Below are 15112 nucleotides of genomic sequence, written 5' to 3'. Positions count from 1 at the left end.
CACACTTTTTCCTAAAATACTTAATTAGCTTTAGGAAAAACAAAAATATGCACAAATAAATATGCACATATACATGTCCAAATCAGAGTATTTTATTTATTGCTAGCTAGTAAATCTGTTGTGAAAAGAGATATTAACAAAACATACAAGTATCACTTTTCACAGTAGACTTACTCAGCCCTGGCAAGTTTGGGGACAAATTAAGCCCTGGATGGGGTATCGGGGGAGGCAGAAGGGGGCTGGAGCCCAAGGCCCTGTGGCCAGAGGACAGAGCCCAAAGACACACAGCTGGAGCCTGGGGCCGGAGCCTGAAGCCCTGCAGCCAGAGCCTGCCGCCCTACCACCCCAGGGCTGAAGCCCAAAGCCTGAGTTCCACCATCCCTGGGAAGATGGGCTGCCTGGCTGCCTGCTCCTCCAGTGTTGTGCCCCAGGTGTCTCCAGAGGGGGCAGGGCCCAACCCTTGTTGGCAGTCCTAGCAACCAACACCCAAGGCAGTGTATGCAGGAGCACCAGAGAAGGCTATGGCTAGAAGGAAAGCCCCTGGTGACCACATTTGAAAAAAGCTGAACTAGAGTCAGTAAATTAACTCTACATTTTCTATTTGGCAGCACAATGCCATACCACAGGGCTGGATGTAAAACGCATTCTATCAAGTTTTTTTTAAATGTATGTAGATACAGAATTAGACTGCAAGGTTCAGATTGAACAACACTTGAAGCACCTTCCCCGAGGAGAACATGCTTTAGATCTTACTCAGTGATATGATCTAGTGCTGGAAATACAGTAGAAGTGGAAAAAACAGAACTATGAGTCGAGAAAAGTAAATATTTAAGACAATGTTTCCCAACTCATTATGAAGGGATTGATCTTAGTTAGTCACAGAAGCATTAGTGTCCCACAGTTAAACCCAGTGAATTCAGATTAAAGTATCTCTTCTTCCATTTTTCAGGGTACAAGCAACTTAAGTGAAACCTTTCCAGAGTAGCCACCCAAAATTAGTAATGAAGAAATGAATAAAAAAACCCAAACAAACCACAACCTAACTATGATAGTAATTAAATATTAATTTTTACATAACTGTATTTATATATTTGTCTGGTTTATTCAGACATTAAAGTTTAATCAAAGTACTGATTTATTAAGTAAAACCATAATGGAATTCCTGTAATGCTTCCAGTTATGTAATCCCATTGTTGGTATATAAGAAAGCCTAATAATTTCTAATTTTTCTGATCTATTCCACAGTTCATACTATAAAAGAATTTTGGCACATACAGTACATAATACTGACACTAACTTTCAATTAAATTAATCAGTGGAAGGCATAGCTGAATTCAGGGCCGTCCTTAGGCATACGCGGCTGCATAAGCCACCTGAAAATTTGGGGCACCACTGGATCTTAGTGTCTACCCTCCTGGCTCTTCCTAGCCCAGTTCTGACCCTTCCTGCAGGCTTTCACAGCTGGCTGCTGCAGCCTGGCGACTCTTACTCCAGAGGGAATCTAATAACTTAAAAGTGAAAAAGCCTGCCAGACCTGTTAGCACAACACTGAAACTGTTAAAGAGCCATTGAGTGGTAATGAAGCCATTTAACAGGCATTTGCCAATCCCCAGTATATACTGTCAGTCTCTGAATTTACTGAGCAAAACAGTTGTGCATTACTGTAATATTTACTCAGAACAGGTTAGTCTACAGGACCTTAGTTTAAAATGTGCTTTAAAAACATTTCATTAGTGAGTTGGTGAAGATTATTAAAAAAAAAAAAAAATCACATCTCTAAAAAATCCTTGCATAGATTTTTAGATGCATAATCATCTTTAACCTTAAATGCTTGGATCTTCAGACATATAGTGTTGTAAATAAATCCTTCAAAAGACCACCCTTATCTAAAATACACATTTTAATTTTAATTACTATAGTACAAAAAAACATGCTTCCAAAGTCTTCCTGCCCTTTCTCCCTTCACCCTCTTCCCCACTACCAACACCTGTTGAAGAGAGCCCATAAAGGAACAACACCCCTGTCCTTCCAGATAGCTGGACAAAGAGTTTCCTTTTCTTTACCTCTAGCTGATGAACTAGTTTTAAGAGAACGCTCCAGCAAAATCAGTACCTAGTAAGATATAAAATCCTTTGTTATGCCTAAAATCTTTGGAAACATTTTTGAAAGTTGGTGAAATTTCACACACATCTATTGTTATGGAGATCACACAAAGTAAATTAGCCCTGGTCTACACTAGGAGTTGAGGTTGAATTTAGCAGCGTTAAATTGATTTAACCCTGCACCCGTCCACATGACAAAGCCCTTTTTTTCAACTTAAAGGGCTCTTAAAATCTATTTCCTTACTCCACCCCCGACAAGGGGATTAGCGCTGAAATCGGCCTTCCTGGGTCGAATTTGGGTTACTGTGGATGCAATTAGATAGTATTGGCCTCCAGGAGCTATCCCAGAGTGCTCCATTGTGTCCACTCTGGACAGCACTCTCAACTCAGATGCACTGGCCAGGTAGACAGGAAAAGGCCCGCAAACTTTTGAATTTCATTTCCTGGTTGGCCAGTGTGGCAAGCTGCAGGTGAGTGCAGAGCTCATCAGCAAAGGTGACCATAATGGAGTCCCAGAATTGCAAAAGAGCTCCAGCATGGACCAGACGGGAGGTACGGGATCTGATCTCTGTATGGGGAAAGGAATCCATGCTATCCATTCCAGTTTTCGAAATGCCAAAACATTTGTCAAAATCTCCCAGGGCATGAAGGACAGAGGCCATAACAGGGACCCGAAGCAGTGCCGCGTGAAACTTAAGGAGCTGAGGCAAGCCTACCAGAAAACCAGAGAGGCAAACGGCCGCTCTGGGTCAGAGCCCAAAACATGCCGCTTCCATGATGAGCTGCATGCCATTTTAGGAGGTTCAGCCACCACTACCCCAACCGTGTTGTTTGACTCCTTCAGTGGAGATGGAGGCAACACGGAATCAGGTTTTGGGGACAAGGAAGATGATGATGATGAGGTTGTAGATAGCTCACAGGAAGCAAGCGAAGAAACCAGTTTTCCCGACAGCCAGGAACGGTTTCTCACCCTGGACCTGGAGCCAGTACCCCCCAACCCACCCAAGGCTGCCTCCTGGACCTGCCAGCTGGAGAAGGGACCTCTGGTGAGTGTACCTTTTAAAATAGTATACATGGTTTAAAAGCAAGCATGTTTAATGATTAATTTGCCCTGGCATTTGCGGCCAGTACAGCTACTGGAAAAGTCTGTTAACGTGTCTGGGGATGGAGCGGAAATCCTCCAGGGACATCTCCATAAAGCTCTCCTGGATGTACTCCCAAAGCCTTTGCAAAAGGTTTCTGGGGAGGGCAGCCTTATTCCATCCACCATGGTAGAACACTTTACCACGCCAGGCCAGTAGCACGTAGTCAGGAATCATTGCAGAACAAAGCATTGCAGTGTATGTTTGCAGGCATTCAAACAACATCCGTTCTTTATCTCTCTGTGTTATCCTCAGGAGAATGATATCATTCATGGTCACCTGGTTGAAATAGGGTGCTTTTCTTAAGGGGACATTCAGAGGTGCCCATTCCTGCTGGGCTGTTTGCCAGTGGCTGAACAGAAATGTTCCCCGCTGTTAGCCATGAGGAGCGGGGTGGGGTTAGCCACGTGGTGGGGGGAGGCAAAATGCGACCTTAGAACGAAAGCACATGTACTATGTATGTAATGTTAACAGCAAGGTTTACCGTGAAAGAGTGTACCCATTGTTCTACAAAATGTGTCTTTTTAAATACCACAGTCCTTTTTTTTTCCTCCATCAGCTGCATGTGTTTCAAGGATCACAGGATCTTCTCCTTCCCAGAGGCTAGCAAAGATTAGAAGGTGAAAAAAAATGCACTCGTGATGAAATGTTCTCTGAGCTCACGCTGTCCTCCCACGCTGACAGAGCACAGAGGAATGCGTGGAGGCAGACAATGTCAGAGTGCAGGAAAGCACAAAATGACAGGGAGGAGAGGTGGCAGGCTGAAGAGAGGGCTGAAGCTGAAAGGTGGCGTCAGCGTGATGAGAGGGGGCAGGATTCAATGCTGAGGCTGCTGGAGGATCAAACTAATATGCTCCAGCATATGGTTGAGTTGCAGAAAAGGCAGCAGGAGCACAGATCGCCACTACAGCCCCTGTGTAACCAACCGCCCTCCTCCCCAAGTTCCATAGCCTCCTCACCCAGATGCCCAAGAACACGGTAGCCTCAGGCCACCCAGCCACTCCACCCCAGAGGATTGCCTAAGCAACAGAAGGCTGGCATTCAATAAGTTTTAAACTTTTAAAGTGCTGTGTGGCCTTGTCCTTCCCTCCTCCACCACCCCTCCCGGGCTACCTTGGCAGTTATCCCCCTGTTTGTGTGATGAATTAATAAAGAATGCATGAATGTGAAGCAGCAATGACTTTATTGCCCCTGCAAGTGGTGATTGAAGGGAGGAGGGGAGGGTGGTTATCTTACAGGGAAGTAGAGTGAACCAGGGGGTGGGTGGGGGCAGGGGTTTCATCAAGGAGAAACAAACAGAACTTTCACACTGTAGCCTGGCCAGTCATGAAACTGGTTTTCAAAGCTTCTCTGATGCGCACCGCGCCCTCCTGTGCTCTTCTAACCGCCCTGGTGTCTGGCTGCGCATAACCAGCAACCAGGTGATGTGCCTCAACCTCCCACCCCACCATAAACGTCTCCCCCTTACTCTCACAGATATTGTGGAGCGCACAGCAAGCAGTAATAACAGTGGGAATATTGGTTTTGCTGAGGTCTAAGCGAGTCAGTAAACTGCGCCAGCACGCTTTTAAACGTCCAAATGCACATTCTACCACCATTCTGCACTTGCTCAGCCTGTAGTTGAACAGCTCCTGACTACTGTCCAGGCTGCCTGTGTATGGCTTCATGAGCCATGGCATTAAGGGGTAGGCTGGGTCCCCAAGGATAACTATAAGCATTTCAACATCCCCAACGGCTATTTTCTGGTCTGGGAGTCCCTTCCTGCAGCTTTTGAAACAGACCAGAGTTCCTGAAGATGCGAGCGTCATGTACCTTTCCCGGCCATCCCACGATGTTGGTGAAATGTCCCTTGTGATCCACCAGTGCTTGCAGCACTATTGAAAAGTACCCCTTGCGGTTTATGTACTCGCCGGCTTGGTGCTCCGGTGCCAAGATAGGGATATGGGTTCCATCTATGGCCCCACCACAGTTAGGGAATCCCATTGCAGCAAAGCCATCCACTATGACCTGCACATTTCCCAGGGTCACCACCCTTGATATCCGCAGATCTTTGATTGCGTTGGCTACTTGCATCACAGCAGCCCCCACAGTAGATTTGCCCACGCCAAATTGATTCCCGGCTGACCGCTAGCTGTCTGGAGTTGCAAGCTTCCACAAGGCTATTGCCACTTGCTTCTCAACTGTGAGGGCTGCTCTCATCTTGGTATTCTTGCGCCTGAGGGCAGGGGAAAGCTAGTCACAAAGTTCCATGAAAGTGCCCTTACACATGCGAAAGTTTCACAGCCACTGGGAATCGTCCCAGACCTGCAACACTATGCGGTCCCACCAGTCTGTGCTTGTTTCCCGGGCCCAGAATTGGCGTTCCACCACATGAACCTGCCCCATTAGCACCATGATGCCCACATTGCCAGGGCCCATGCTTTGAGAGAAGTCTGTGTCCATGTCCTCATCACTCTTGTCACCGCGCTGACGTCGCCTACTCGCCCGGTTTCGCTTTGCCAGGTTCTGGTGCTGCATACACTGCTGGATAAAATGTGTGGTGTTCAATGTGCTCCTAATTGTCAAAGTGATCTGAGCAGGCTCCATGCTTGCCGTGGTATGGCATCTGCACAGAAAAAAGGGGCAGAACGATTGTCTGCCGTTGCTCTGATGGAGGGAGGGGCGACTGACGACATGGCTTACAGGGAATTAAAATCAACAAAGGGGGTGACTTCACATCAAGGAGAAACAAGAACAACTGACACACAGAATGGCCCCCTCAAGGATTGAACTCAAAACCCTGGGTTTAGCAGACCAATGCTCAACCCAATGCTCAACCCACTGAGCTATCCCTCCCCCTGGTATTTCAGGCACAACTGAATCTCCATTAAACTTTTCAAGGTGCCCCTGACAGTCCTCACCGAAACGATTGTCAGCCGTTGATTTCACGGAGGGAGGGGGGAGCAAATGAATACAAAACAAATCTGGTGTATTTCTTGTTTTGATCCACTCCATCTATCTTTTACATCTTTGGCTGGCAGCAGACAGTGCAGTAGGACTGCTAGCCATCCTCATCTCTTGCCAGCTTGCCATAAGACAGTACAATAGGACTGCCAGCAGGACTAAAGAGAATGACCCAGTCGAGTCACCCCTATTTTAGTCCCTGCGCCCATATCTGCTCAGGCGCTCCTGACCGACCTGACTGAGGCGGCGAGGAGCACCTCGGACATGATGACAATGGCTATCAGGCCTATTTCACCGTCTACCACAAGGCAATGGGTTGCTGCTGGGTAGCAATGCAGTACTGTGTCTGCCAGCACCTAGGAGAAGTACAGTGACAGTGAGCTGAGCAGGCTCCATGCTTGCCATGGTACGGTGTCTGCACAGGTAACTCAGGAAAAAAGGTGCGAAACGATTGTCTGCCGTTGCTTTCACGGAGGGAGCAAGGGAAGGCCTGACGACATGTACCCAGAACCACCCATGACAATGTTTTTGCCCCATTAGGCATTGGGATCTCAACCCAGAATTCCAATGGGTGGCGGAGACTGCGGGAACTGTGGGATAGCTACCCACAGTGCAACGCTCCAGAAGTTGATGCTAGCCTCAATACTGTGGAAGCACTCCGCCGAGTTAATGCACTTAGAGCATTTTGTGTGGGGACACACACAATCGACTATATAAAAACGGACTTCTATAAATTCGACCTAATTTCGTAGTGTTGATATACCGTGTTCCCTTTTTCTAAGGGCAATGAACATTGTTATGAACGCACTAAACCTGTGACTGATTAATTTAAAATAATGTCTTTGTTTCATGAGTTAAATATGTAGTAATCTTATAAAATCAGTTCTGAAATACTGATTAAGAAAATGTAAACAGAGAAGAGCTGCATCATGTATTCCATAATATTTAATGTTGTATTCAGCAAGACAGCTAGCTGACTCACCCTTACTGCAAAGTTTTTTGCAAATAAATCTGACAAACTTCAGGGCATATCAAAAAACCTGTGACTGGCATTTTTTTTCCCCAAATTTAGTGCTTTTAATTAGGTATCTTCTGCATGTCCAGTCGTCACCATCTGGCCTGCAGCGGGAAACATGCTCCATTTTCTTTAGAAAGAAATTGCAGAAGAGTGTTTTCAAATGTCATTTGCTTCATTTGGGTTCAGGGATTTGGCTGGAAGGGGACGAGTGGGGTAGGGGAGGGAACAGAGGAGGGAGACAGTGGGGAGACAGCGGGGCATGGGCGGAGTGGGGTGGGGCCTGGGGCAGAGCAGGAGTGGAGTATGGGCGGGGCCACAGGCAGAAGAGGTGGGCTAGGGAGCTAGCCTCCCCAAGCAGCAGCTTCACCCACCGCCCATGACAGCAGGTAAGAGCGGGTCGGCTCCCACACACCCAGCACGCACTGCAGTCTCCTTAGACAGGGGCTGTATTCACAGAGCCAAAGGCGCCACACATTCTGCATGAGGGAGAGGATAAAGGGGTTCGCTGTGGGAAACAGCGACTCTCCTCTGCCATGAGGTGGGCCGGGCATCTCTGTATCCTTTGCTGCCTTGTCCCTCCCCCCTCCCGCGGCCTGTGAGCCCGTGCTGCCATCAGCCATAGGGGCACCAATTTAATAATACTGCATAGGGCCCCATAAATCCGAAGGACAACCCTGGCTGAACTACACAGGGAGACCACAGAGTCATCTACCAGTTGTGAGATCACATCAGTATATTCATCTAAACAAAAACAAAAAACAAAGAACCACCACACCCTTAAAATTTCAAACACACAGAGAGCCAGTTATTTAACTGTAGTTTCAGGTGTCTTGTCTCATCAGGCAGAGTCTGAATATGAGGTGTTACAGCTTTCTTAAAATATGGGAGCTTTCTGGGTCCTCAGGAAAGGAAAGGAAAAAGAAAGAAGCATTTGCTTTCATTAGATTCAACTTCATGGCTGTTTCTGCAGGATTACTGCATGTTTCCTTTCACTTTTTCTATATTCCCATCTCAGCCTTCTCTCCATTACTATCTCCACATCCATTGTAGTACTTCCCATGGTATCAGTGGGCTGATGTATCATATGTTGCCTTACTGAAGTTCTCTTTGCCTGTTCAGTGCTGACCCAATAAGGCATGCTAATTTAACAAGTGTCACATCAGTCACAAGCTCCTCATTTTCCTTACTTTTTCTTACCCTGGCCCTTCCCCCCTCCCTCACTGGGGAGGCAAACTCTTTTTTACCCCTTGGCCTAATCAGTTTCACAAAATTAAACCAGCTCAGGAACCTTCTTTAAAAACAAAAACAGGAAGATATTCATGGTCTCTCAAATGCAGAAGGCTATGTGCACTAGCCTACCTGTATTCCACTAAACGGCTCTCTCTCCCTGTGCGTACAGTTATTGGACTCAAGGTATTTCAAGAACAGCCTTTGAAATGAGTCACGTCTCATGTTAACAGAAACATTTTCTAACTCTCCATTTGGAAAACTTTCTGACCAAGATTTGAACTCTTATGTAAAGCTTCGTTGGTGTTTCCTTTTCTTGTGTTAGATTGTAAAGTGCCACAAGGCACAGTATAAATAATACTGCCCAGCTCCTTTTTAGTGCAATGATGGCAAGACATTTCTCAAATGGTACCTCAACAAGACGTACAATTTTGAAGTTCAACCCCCACCAAATCCTTTACAAATAATCTAGAGAGCCCTAACGTATCAAATTTAAACAGGGGCCCTTTAGCCTCCCAAAGGCAATAGAATTTATAAAAGAGAATTTTAACTCAAACCAATACATTCCAGTACAGTTTTAAATTTTTTAAAAAAAGCTATTAAACTCATCATGAAGCACTATTAAAAATGTTACAGTATCTATGCTTAAGAATTAAGTATAGGTGAAAGTGAAGGAGGGAGACAAATTAATGGACTCTGAGCCAATTTCAGCAAAGCTACCTCCGAGGAAAGCATAAAGTCTATTCCACGATGCACTGTGCTCCTGCAAAGCCTATCATGGCTGAGGAGGGACTCAGCCCTGTACACGGCAGGCAGTATTTCAATCTAGAAGCAGAGGTTTTGCTGGGGAGCGTCTATCTGCATGCAGGCAATCACATTTAACTTCTGCCGGGACTTCACAGGGAGGATCCTGCTGGCAGGAGGCTCTGAAGAGAGCCACTGAAGAGGCACATGCTCCAGCTGTCCAAGTCACACCCCTCTTTTCAGTGCATACCACCCATTTTTCACTGCACAGTAATGCACTGAACTCTTTATAGGGTTTTGCCGCTATTTTTGCGGACAAAAGCAAAGGCTGCCAACTTGGGACTGCTGAGGCAGCATAAACCCTTCCATTGGTATTTACATCTGTGGTAATCCTGGCCCACATTGCTAAAAGTTATGTTTACTTCATGATATTTCTATCTGAAAGAATAAATTAAACATCAGGTTTGGAAGGGGCCGGAGGGGGAGTCAGCCAGCCTTATGGTTATGTAGTCCAAACTACAACACCACAGAGTCTTTTCTGCACTAGAGAATTTTGGTATTGCAAACAGACTCCTCAAATATACCAGATTTTGGCTGAATCAGTTTGCCTGTTCTACTACACTGCAAAAACACCCCATGGCCTCAGGGACCCAAGTTCAAATCTAACTGCTGACTCTTTCCATGCATTTCACAGCCCTCATTAATGAGCAAGACCCTATGCACCAACCCTAGAAGGCAGTCAAATACTGATTTATTTGTAAAATTTGGGAAAGGAGGCTGAGAGAGGTTGCACAAGATCATTTCAGGCAGGACTGGGAATAGAACCCACAGACAAATCCAATCTAATTAACCACACTTCTGGAAGGTGTGCGTCAACGAGACAGGCATTGGTTATCCTGTTTCTAATCCCTGAACCTCACTCATCTCCCAGAGCCAGGGATCGGAGGCCAGGTTTCCTAATCCCCAGCATTCTACTGCTGTTTGGTAAATAGTTGTGTAACCCCCAGCTAAATACCTGTCTAATTTAACTTCAGTAGCTGGTGCACATGAAGGATAACAATTATTCCAGCAGAGGTCTGGGTTGGGGATAATCCTTCTGATGATCTATGTAAGAGGTCTTTATGTTTACATGTGAATGAATTTGTGCAGTTTTTTTTAAATGTTTTATTTAATTCACACAGTGACAAAACACTGTTTAAAATTAAAAACCATTCTAATCATTCAATCGTGGTATGAAATGCAGCAAAATACATGAGTTCCATATTTGAGCCATCTGTCACAAATTTAGAATGCTGGTGTCACACATTGCCAAGTTTAAGATTGAGCATTAAGATTGCAAGCTTTGTTGCGAGCACCTGCCATGCTCTTAACACAACTTGTGTTCTTGCACAAAAGGAGCCTGAAATGATGCACAACTGTTGCCAGAACTGTTGTAATTACACTTGCACCAGATTGGGTCACTCTGCACCAATGCAGTGGCTCCTGCAGGGAAAAAGCAATATGCAGTTGGTCCTCCCTATAGAGGTCATATTTGGGAAAAAAAAAACCAAAAGAACCTTGTTACAGCATCTCTTCAACTCTAGATTATCACAGCCACAAGTCCCTGCTTTGAGGACCCAGGTTGGGAACTGTAGGCATCCACAATCCATTGGGAGTGCAAGAATCAGAGAAAATGCTGTTTGTGGATATGTCAGGCAGATTTAATGCTAGCCAAAATGGCTGCTGTAGCCACATGATACCATTAAAGGTTCAGTTAAAGATTATAGCGCCTTCAGGCAGAGACAGTCTTTTTGTTCTGCATTTGTACACCACCTAGCACACAGAGGTCCTCGTCCATAACTAGAGCCCTGAGCCTCTGCAGTAACACAATTTAAAAAACAGTTTTATTTATTCTTGACAGTGCAATTCTCAAGTGTAGGCGAGGCTCTTGAAAGTAGCAAAGGTCAGCACTATAAATAATTCCTTTAAGATGTAGTTCAGAACCCTGTGACACAGCTTTTTAACAATGAAGTTGTTCTGACTGATAAATTCCTAGAGGAAGGTATGAATTAGTTTGCAGTCTCTTCAATGGCCACCCACACTGCCAATGTCACAAAAGTTTTCTTTTCAGCTAAACACCAGCAGCGAATAGGTTCAGAAATGTCAATTTCAGAAATGTCAGTTACATCCTATTTTCAAACAGTTGGCAGTTTGTATATGGTGAGCTGGGGAGAGAAATCTTCTCAACATGTGAATATTCAGAACACTGCTCTGGGCTGCAAAAATGGTAGTCATCCTTAGAGATGCTCAGCGTTTCTCAATTCCCATTGACAGAACCATTAAGGATCAGACCCTCCCTCAAGGGTGCACATGTACATACTAAATGCATCACAATTCTAACAAGGAACCAAGGCCAAGATTTTTGAAAAAGTTACTAGCAATTTTGAATGCCCGATTTGAGATACCTTGCTGAGGGTGGACGTTCAGCACTTTCTTAAAATCGCCCCTTTCAGATGTCTCACGTTGGACACCCAAAATTACTAGTCACTTTTTAAAGTTTTGTAAAAAAAAGTTTAAAAATTGACCTAATGTATAAATCAATACAATACATTGCTTCTGTTAAATTGTTCTTATGACTTAGCTTTATTTGAGAAGAATGCATGGTGTGAAAAAAATTAAGACACAGATTTGATTTACAGATTATATTAATCATATGATAATTAAGTTTTATGTTTGCTTAGCTATAAGATGTGTTTAAGTGATTGTATTTTTAAAAGTAAACTGTGGACAAGCTGGACAGACAGACGTTGTTCTGGATTAATCTAGCTAATAACTGAAACCATTTGTCTAAGTCAGTTGTTTTTAAATTAATAGCACCACTCAGAACATTTTCCCATAATAATCATCGCTTCCCCAGAAACCAAACCAGATTCTCTATAAATCTGTATCCTAGTTTAATGATTCAGTAGACTTTTCTGGAAATACAATACTGTGACTCCACATTTCAGAGACCTGGCTACACAATCATATGAACAAGAAGCTGTTCGCTGATTTATATTACTTTAAACCACCTGTTTTGTTACATCTCAACAATATTTAAATGTCATCAGAACAAAGTGTTGTTTCCACTTCAGTCTCCTCCCCCCAAAGTGATTCTCTCAAACATCTAGAGCAGGCGTGAGCAAACTTTCTGGCCCGAGGGCCACATCTGGGTATGGAAATTGTATGGTGGGCCACGAATGCTCATGAAATTGGGGGTTGGGGTGGGTAGGGGGGTGAGGGCTCTGAGGTGGGGGCCAGAAATGAGGCATTCAGGGTGTGGGAGGGGGCTCCGGTCTGGGGTAGGGGTGCACGCTCTGGGGTGCAGGAGGATGGGACCAAGGCGTTTGGAGGGCAGGAGAGGTATCAGGGCTGGGGTGAGGGGTTGGGGCGCAGGAGGGGATCCGGGGTGCAGGCTCCGGGTGGCGCTTACTTCAAGCAGCTCCTGGAAGCAGCAGCATGTCCCTACTCTGCCTCCTACGCAGAGGCACAGCCTGGCTCTGCACACTGCCCCATCCGCAGGCGCCATCCCCGCAGCTCCCATTGGCCCCATTTGCTGGCCAATGGGAGCTGCGGGGGCGGCACTTGGGGGGGGAAGGGGGACAGCGTGCAGAGCCCCCTGGCTACCCCTACATGTAGGAGCCAGAGGGGGGAAAGTGCCTCTGCTTCCAGGAGCCGCGTGGAGCAAGCCCCCAACCCTGTTCCCTGGCAGGAGCTTGAGGGCCAGATTAAAAACGTCTGAAGGGCCAGATGCAGCCCCCGGGCCATAGTTTGCCCACCCCTGATTTAGAGTAACTGATCCATTAGTGCACCCACAAAACTCATTTACATCATATGCTGCTAGGTTACTGGAAACATACCAATTGAAATATTGTTTTTATCGTTTCAACTGAAAAAAGAATGTATGAATTAAAAAATATGGAGGACATGAAAGAGCACTACAAATTTAAACCTGGAATGTTCAAATGGACAATTCATTTAGGGTGACAATTCATTTAGGTTAGGAGGTTTGAAATAACTATATAACCTACAACTAGAAGCTTAAAACCTAGCAGGGATAACTTATCACTTTATCCTTCCAGGCATTATAAGGAACATGAGTTCATGCATGTACAGTTCAGATCTGGATCCAAAGTTTTCCAGAAGTGCAGGTTATGCCTGAGATCTACAAAATTTATTGTACCTTGCCACATACAGTTTGGTTTCTTTTATTAGAACTTGAGAAGATGTCCTGTCTGTTCTTCATGGACACTAATGAATCCATAGCAATTTTCTTAACAGAGATTTGTGTTATCTTCCATCCCCACTATTGTTCAACATACTATGCAGCAATTATCCACATGGTTGCTCCCCTTCACACAGGGGTTAAACATTTTACAGAATCTGTACATATGTACCGCAGTTTGTAAAGCACTTTTCATCTAGTAAAGTCTCAAAAGTGCCATATAAAAGCAGAATGTGCATTCTAAAAGTTCTGTGAACATGCTTTTTCTAACCACACCTTATCTATAGTACAGGACAAATGTGACAATGTCACCTGTAATGCACTACTCTATTCAGAAACCAAGAAGCTCTGTTTGGTTGCCACTCTCATTTCTCTACTTCCTAGGAAAGATTTTGGGACCAATTTCATGATTTTTCAACTTTGGGGATTGGCAATTCTGTTCACAGTATAAACATATTATATATGGTCATACATAGCAGCATACAAGTCCAAAAGAATGAAACTGCGGAAAACCTGACAAAAATATTGGAAAAACTCCACTAAGTTGGGATTTCTCATAAAAAAAAAACAAAAAAGCAGAGACGGGGGGGGGGAGGGGAGTTGGACAATTCTGGTTTCAGCTAAACATCCACAACAATTTAAAGAGCAGAGAAATATAAAACATGTGATGTTCCAGTTAGACAATTCTGCTTCTCCCCACCCCACCAAAGTTCACCACAAAATGTCAGCAGGTTTAAGTAATCACAACACAAGACATTACTACTCTAAAATTCTTTGAAGTTCAGGCAAAGCTGAACAAATAAATCAAAGCCAATTAAAATACTTCTGTATTTTCCTTTTTCCATCCTCAAGATGCAACATTTCTGAAAAGTATCTTCAGTTATCAAAATATCCTAGCTGCATGACTGAGCCTACCATTGTAGAATGTCATTTCTAAGAAAAACAAATACTTCACCAGCAAAAATTAAACACACTGAGTAATATCAACATGTTGTGCAGAGTACAGAATACACTCCTTTGGGAATTTTGTCTATTCTTATTCCTACTATGGAGTCCAGATAAGATGGCCATTGACACCTTAAAAATATCTGCTTAAATAGCATTTTAGCAATCCATTTATTGCAACAATGGGGTTGTGCATGAGAACTTGCAAGTGAAATTGGCTCTCTTATTTTAATCATTCAAGCTGAAGGAAGTGCAAAAAGTTAAACAGTACAAATTGTAGAAAGTAAAATCAGATTTTTAAAATTATTTCACTTTTAATGATTGAAGATGTCATTATAGGTAAGCATTCTATTTTTCATATAGAAAGACTAAAACATGTACTTCAGTCTGGAGTGGTTATTTCATTAAGGAAACAACCCACAAAGTCTCAATGCAAGCACATATACAATGTGTTTATTGCTCTGTAGAGGATATCTTCTACAGCCCCCATCCCAGCACATGGGAAAGGAAACTCCATACACTTAAAGCTAGAGTACAAAAAATATTCAGTAGAAAGTTAGAGTTACAGACTGACCAGTCAACCACACACCTTATTTGGAACCGGAAATATACAATCAGGCAGCAGCAGAGACAAAAAAAAAAAAAAAAGGCAAATACAGCACAGTACTGTGTTAAATGTAAAGTGCTAAAAAAATAAAGGGAACTTTTAAAAAAGATTTTACAAGGTAAAGAAACCGTTTCTGTGCTT

General features: G+C 44.2%; 1 protein-coding gene across 2 annotated transcripts in view; it reads right to left on the bottom strand.

Moving 5' to 3' along the window:
- The window catches only part of PLEKHG1 (pleckstrin homology and RhoGEF domain containing G1), a 215812-nt gene that overhangs the window by 175526 nt on the left and 25174 nt on the right, over window positions 1-15112 (bottom strand). The window lies entirely within an intron of this gene.

Source organism: Caretta caretta, chromosome 3 (genome assembly GCF_965140235.1).
Source record: "Caretta caretta isolate rCarCar2 chromosome 3, rCarCar1.hap1, whole genome shotgun sequence".
Taxonomy (NCBI): domain Eukaryota; kingdom Metazoa; phylum Chordata; order Testudines; family Cheloniidae; genus Caretta; species Caretta caretta.
Note: the sequence above shows the minus strand (reverse complement) of the source record. Positions and strands in the feature narration are given on the sequence as shown.